General features: G+C 38.2%; 4 non-coding genes across 4 annotated transcripts; all 4 read left to right on the forward strand.

The window, feature by feature from the left end:
* The first annotated feature begins 3,480 nt into the window (after positions 1-3,480).
* Positions 3,481-3,562, forward strand: Trnas-aga (transfer RNA serine (anticodon AGA)). Its single transcript has one exon. It is a non-coding gene; the product is annotated as a tRNA-Ser (tRNA).
* A 543-nt stretch (positions 3,563-4,105) lies between these two features.
* Positions 4,106-4,187, forward strand: Trnas-aga (transfer RNA serine (anticodon AGA)). Its single transcript has one exon. It is a non-coding gene; the product is annotated as a tRNA-Ser (tRNA).
* A 953-nt stretch (positions 4,188-5,140) lies between these two features.
* Trnas-aga (transfer RNA serine (anticodon AGA)) lies at positions 5,141-5,222 on the forward strand. The gene has a single exon. It is a non-coding gene; the product is annotated as a tRNA-Ser (tRNA).
* Positions 5,223-6,322: 1,100 nt separating this feature from the next.
* Positions 6,323-6,404, forward strand: Trnas-aga (transfer RNA serine (anticodon AGA)). The gene has a single exon. It is a non-coding gene; the product is annotated as a tRNA-Ser (tRNA).
* The last annotated feature ends 338 nt before the right edge of the window (positions 6,405-6,742 follow it).

The raw sequence follows: 6,742 nt of genomic DNA on the forward strand, positions 1-6,742 counted from the left end.
TTTACCTTCAAGTAAATATGTGGTTTTCCTGATTATAAATTGTGATTTACACGATTATGGGTCGTCCATAGATTTTGGAAATTTTAAATAAAACTTGGAATACCCCTACTTTTATTTACTCCGTGACTGAACAAAAACATAACATCAACACGGTTTCCCGCCGATATTTTGACCAAAGTTGGTGTTCTTGGTATTGTGTGGGAGATCAGGATATTCAAGTAAAGCGCACCAACCGTCTTCAACTCCACTTGGTAGTATGTCTTACAGGTCGGCGCACGAATAGGTTCTCTGGAGAATCTTTATTAGGCGCCCCTGTGATCATGTAGATTTATTTTATTTTCTGTGGTTATTCACTCAGTCAGGATCGCCTCCCTTAACTATTTCTGTAAGGTGCAAACTAGACGACTTTGATAAAAAATATGTTGGTGTGCTTGTGAGTGGTTGTTTGTGTAAATGATTTCATAATTCACTTTTCACCCTTTTCTGCATTTTAAATTTAATTATATTTAATTGTGTGTTTTCTTTTTTAAAATATTAATGAAAATGTATTCATTCCTTGAAAACGGTGTTGAGTTATATTTAATGGTTTGCTTCTCCTGTGCGAATAAAGGGAAATAACTTTTTATATTCGGAAAAGATAAATAAAACTAGCAGTTACCTCTTTACTTTTTGCGATAAAGTAAAGTATATGTTAATAAATGTTAGCAATTTCTGTAAGCAAGTTATTTATCAAAGAAATGTTATTAAAATCAAAAGGTGATTGATCAGCAATGCATAAAACTATATTCACAAACCTGAAGGAAATTGATTTGTAGTATTTTATATTTCACACATTTCTCGTAGATTTTTAATTTATTCTTTGAAGTTTTCTGGAATGAAAAATAATGAAAAATTGACGCTATTGTAAAATATTTCATATAAATCCTCTGAAGAAAATAAATAAATAAATAAATAACTTCCACTGAAGGTACCCTCGCATACATTTTTTAGAAATATTCTAAAAATCTCTAAAAATGACCGCCTTCTGGAGACAAGTTGGACTAAATTACATAAATTACTCTCAGATATGTGCTAAGTTGTAAGGAGGGTCCACAAAGAACCTCACAAGACAAATGTGTTTGGAAGAGATGACAGTGTCATTAAAACAGCCAAATGGGAAAATGGAAAAATAGTTAAAACAGTTGCAGCACAAGGAAAAGAATAGACTTTTTAGGACAAATTTGTATATGGCAGGGGTCGGCAACCTGCGGCTCGCGAGCCGCATGCGGCTCTTTTGATATCAAGATGCGGCTCTCCAGCTCCTTAAACAAATACTAATAATCTTAATAAAAAAATAAAGTATTTGAAATTTTAAAAAAGTGTTAGTGGCTCTTTAAAACCAGGGAAATTTTGAAAATTTTAACTTTTGGCTCTTCCGCTTCAAAAGGTTGCCGACCCCTGGTATATGGATGTTGAATGGTCGCCACCTTGGATTGCTTGTAGTCATGAATGGGACTTTTTCTTATAGCTAGGTCTGTAAACAATTTTACGGCAAACTTCCAGTTTTCTATTATGTTAATCAATGGAAATTTGTCAGTGTTCTTATGAATGAATGTTTTATTCATATGTATAACAAAATAAAATTATTTAAACAAAATAAAATTAAATATATCGACTTTTAGCAGTGGTCGGCAATTTGCGGCTCGCGAGACGCACGCGGTTCTTTTGATGTCAAGATGCGGCTCTCCAGTTCCGTATTAATTTTTTTTTTATTTTCAAAACTCAACAAATAGTAAAGTAATAGTATACTGTAAAAATAAAAATAACTTTAAACAAAATTTTAAAAAATACAATAAGAATAGGCGGAGTAGAGCGTATATGGATCACTGACAGCCGCTGGGCATTACCAGTGTTTCTTCCAGACCTTTTCCATCCGGGGAGGGGGGCGAACACTGTTAAAAGTATATATCTTCTTTATAAATTCCATTTTGTTCGGGGGGGGGGGGGGTTAGACCCTCTCCGGAGAGGGGGGGGTCGCTCCTGGAAGATACCTGGAAAAAATCTGGGCATTAGACCCAGCTCCACAACTGTGCTGAGGTTAGTTAGCCCAGTGGCAATGGTTCCATGCTTTCCACTACCGAAGTACATACATATGCTAGTGGCTCTTTAAAAATTAGGAAATTTGTAGATTCTAACTTTTGGCTCTTCCGTCTCAAAAGGTTGCGACCCCTGACCTATAGGTAGGAATAATCAAATAACTACAAATAGTAGACCTGGGTCTTATAGAAAAGACCATATAAAGTAGAGTTTCTCTGATCTCGGCACCTTGACCTAAGTCAGCTACCCATCAGAGTTCGAGACCTCAAACGCTCCTTGAGAATTAAACTCAGGACTTTCATGCAGGCAACATTGTGCCCTACCACTCGACTTAAAGTAATACATAAATAAAACACGTCATGTAGTGTAAGCACGCTAAGTTGAGCATTACCTCGTAATAAATTAGTACAGTAAGTACTAAGCTACTCTCTCAGTACATAATTATTTTAAAAGTTAACTAAAAATTGATTTTTACTTTCTAGTATAGAGGAAGTATTGTAATCGTGCACAAAAATCACATGAAATTTTGACAGTTTTCACCGTTTTACACCTCATTACTTCATCACAAACGGAGTATAGGGGACTTATATTAATCCGGTAAAAAATTCTAAATCCAGATTTATCAAAATATTGGCGTTTTATTAGAACTTACGATCCATTGGGCAGATGAAGTAGAGTTCATATGTTTCTTGACCTCGACATATGAAGGAATGATGTGGTCAGCACTGTGCCCAGCCACCTTTACATTCCCCACGAACCCTTCAAGTCCGAACCGAGATCCGAACTCGAGACCTTCGAGTTAACAACCAAACGCTCGACAATGCAACCACGCAGTCTCAAAAGTACATACTATCGCAAGTATTGGAGGAGAACTTCATTAGACAGTAAAGCTGTGATTTCATAAACAAATGTTTCAAGATCTGCTCCCCTGTTCGTCTGTAGTGACAACCCAGCACGAACTAGTAACCCCCCCCCCTCCACACACATACACACAGCGAGGGGGGAGGGGGTATATATGTCCTCGGGCGCCGACTTAGGGGGCGCCTAAATGGGTTGGAAAAACAAATTAAAATGTCAGTTTAGCTGCATTTTTGCATTATAAATAGTTTTAGGGGTGTGTGCAAACTAAAGTTTGAGGGGGGGGGGGGATGCAAATCGAAAGTTTAAGGGGGTGCAAATCAAAAGTTTGAGGGGGGGGGGGGGGGTTGCAAATTTTCAATTTGCTTCCGAGGGGGCGCCAAATTGAAAGTTTGTTTCTGGGCGCCGGGAGAGGTCGCTACGCCTCTGCACACACACATCATGTCTGGTCAAGAAATGGAGACACGCTTTCCTCGGGCAATACAATCCATCCGTATGTAGTCCAAATTTAATACACTAAATAAGATAATCCAACACGATCATGAGGTTGTCGTGGCCGAGTGGTTAAGGCGATAGACTAGAAATCTATTGGGATCTTCCCGCGCAGGTTCGAATCCTGCCGACAACGTATTTTTTTTTTAAAAGCTCTTCCGTACCTAAAACAATATTGGGTTAGGTTACGCTTTTGGACCTTGCGGTCAATAAGAAAGATGAAGTAGAGTTCATGTATTTCTGTGACCTCAGGTTACAAAGAGTCTTTTCAGTTCTATCAATAGTTCAGTGCGTAATCGCCTTTAATTTACGTAGCATTTCAGCCATTCTATAAATTTAGGGACGTGATACGCACTCGAAACTTTTGGATCTTGCTACTACGCTCTAACGTACGACCACCCACGCCTTTTAAAAAGTTTAAGTCTTTTAAATCGCGAATAGGTCATCAGTATCCTTTCACCTGTGTATTACCTGAGTATCACATTTATTTTTGCTGCGCCAGTGGTCGCTTGATTGTGACGTCGACACCGATGCTAATGGGTATGGGTGCTCATAATTTACAAATTAACTAAGACTTTCACAAAACAAACGATTGTCGTGGCTAAGTGGATAAAGGTTATGGGTGCTCATAATTTACAAGTTAAATAATTAGTTAACTAACACGATCATTCATTTAACGGTTGTCGTGGCCGAGTGGTTAAGGCGATAGACTAGAAATCTATTGGGATCTTCCCGCGCAGGTTCGAATCCTGCCGACAACGTCTATTTTTATTATACAAAAACAACTTTTTTTTACCATAACTGTAGGTGCTGGTTGTAAGAAAGATTTACCAAAAGGTCAACCGCTTGATTTTAAAAAAATCAGGACTTCGTCTGAGGTCTTGGCACACATTTAACTCATACTATTCACAATCGGATTTTGTCAGTGTGGACGATAGAACTATTAAGGTTTCGTAGAAAACGCTTATGAAACTGCTCGGGTTCGGTACCTCTAAAAAAGTTTGAGAACCACTGTTATAGATATTACCAATAATATTGTGTCCTTTTTTTTTTGTAACTTCTACCACGCTGTGATCCACGTTTTCTGGAGTCGTACTCTGCATCGTTTGCCTTAGAGCAGGGGTCTCCAAACTACGGCCCGCGGGCCGGATGCGGCCCGCGATGTCCTCTCATCCGGCCCGCTGTGATCTTTTTGTCCACGGAAAAAAACGTTTGTTGGTGATGGCTGAGGAACTTTGCCCAGAAAAATCAAAGACATGCCTGAAAGAAACTGGCCCCGAACTGAAATTTGATAGTTAATGCGGCCCTCGGACTGAAAAGTTTGGAGACCCCTGCCTTAGAGGTTCCACTCGAAGGCCTGTCTGACTCTGGCTACTTTGAATGTGTCCTTCGTCAGTTTAAAACAATTGTTTTCAAATTTCAACATGCAAACTATAGAGAAAACAATGCTACACCCAGCTGTATGGACAACCGACCATAGACAAATATCATAGTATTAAATGTAAACACTTCAAAGCTTTTGCCGGGGGGGGGGGGGGGTGACACAATGAGGTGCTGCTACGGGTGACACCCGACCTAGCGACGCCACTGCATTACCGACTAGATACACCGATAAGATAAAATATATCTCTAGATTAGAAGCGCACATAACTGTCAACTTCATTTGATAATAAAAATATTTACATTGTTTATTCAAGTCGTGTTAAAAATAACAGTTGTCGTGGCCGAGTGGTTAAGGCGATAGACTAGAAATCTATTGGGATCTTCCCGCGCAGGTTCGAATCCTGCCGACAACGTTACCTTCTTTTTTTTAAAACTAAACATATGCATACGTATAGAAGTAAAAATTAAGTGTTAACTACACTCTCGGACCTCACGATCTATAAAGTAGATGGAGTAGATTTCATGTATTTCTGTGACCTCAGTATAGAAACAAAGAGACTGGGTGGTGTTTTCTATCATTAGTGTTATGCCTTCCCGCATTTACGTACCATAACACTTCAGTTAACACAAGAACTCAATGGACTTAGGGCCGTCTCCGGACTCAAGAACGGGATTCGAACACCAAACCAATGGAGTTTACAATTATATGCTCTCACGTCCGACCACGCTTTTATTACGTTCACTATTTTATTCGTTGCTTGCTCCACATATTTTGGAATATAAATTTAACACACTTCCAATTGAGCTGAAATTTGGCACGGCAATAGATCTTGGATGACAATGCAAGGATGTATAGTTTTTAATCTAATTATATAGACCAGGGGTCGGCAACCTGCGGCTCGCGAGCCGCATGCGGCTCTTTTGATATCAAGATGCGGCTCTCCAGCTCCTTGAACAAATACTAATAATCTTAATAAAAAATAAAATATTTGAAATAAAAAAAATGTTAGTGGCTCTTTAAAACCAGGGAAATTTTGAAAATTGTAACTTTTGGCTCTTCCGCTTCAAAAGGTTGCCGAACCCTGATATAGACTAAAAATAAAAGCATGGGTGCTCGGTGATGGAACATAGGTCTTATTTTATAGAACATAAACCTATTAATGAACTTATTATGAAAGGAAGAATATCTTCCATTAGTGAGCGCCCTGGCTTTTATTTTTAGTCATACCAGCGCATAGCTTTTGTAAAGTAAGTTTTTGACTTTTTATTAGGGCCTAGATCTACATTTTTTCATTTGTGAATAATTTTTTTTTTTGTGTGATTTGTGTGAACTTAATAAAAAGCATTTTTCCTTTAAAAAGTATTTTTATGTGAGAATTATTTTGACAGTATTAAGTTTTCAACTTTGATATGGTCTTTAGTTTCCATTGAACTGGGCATTACAGATTTATTTTTGTTCCACCTTTGGTCGCTCGTTTTTGATGTTTCAAAATTACATACATTTAAGAATGTGGTTGTCGTGGCCGAGTGGTTAAGGCGATAGACTAGAAATCTATTGGGATCTTCCCGCGCAGGTTCGAATCCTGCCGACAACGAATATTTTTTTAAGTTAAAATTTGGGGATTTAAGTAATGCTTTACAGATTGATACGCTCCTATATGGAGGGGGAGGGGGGGGGGAGGTGACTGGTGAGCTCTTGAAATTTTCGGGGAGAGGGGGGCGGACCAAAATTTCCGGGGGGGGGGGGGGCACTGTTAATGTGATATATTTTCTTTTTATAAAATTCAAAATCTAGTTCTTTCAAAGAAGAAAATAATGTTATAAATTTAAACTTTCTCGAATATTCTTTTATAAAAAAACAGAGGATGGGAACTCGGGATATAGACATGAATTTTAATCCATTTTAAATACTTAAACTTTTTAAAATAGAATA

Source organism: Physella acuta, unplaced genomic scaffold (genome assembly GCF_028476545.2).
Source record: "Physella acuta isolate Inbredline_101_S28 unplaced genomic scaffold, ASM2847654v3 ptg001451l, whole genome shotgun sequence".
In the NCBI taxonomy this organism is placed as follows: Eukaryota; Metazoa; Mollusca; class Gastropoda; family Physidae; genus Physella; species Physella acuta.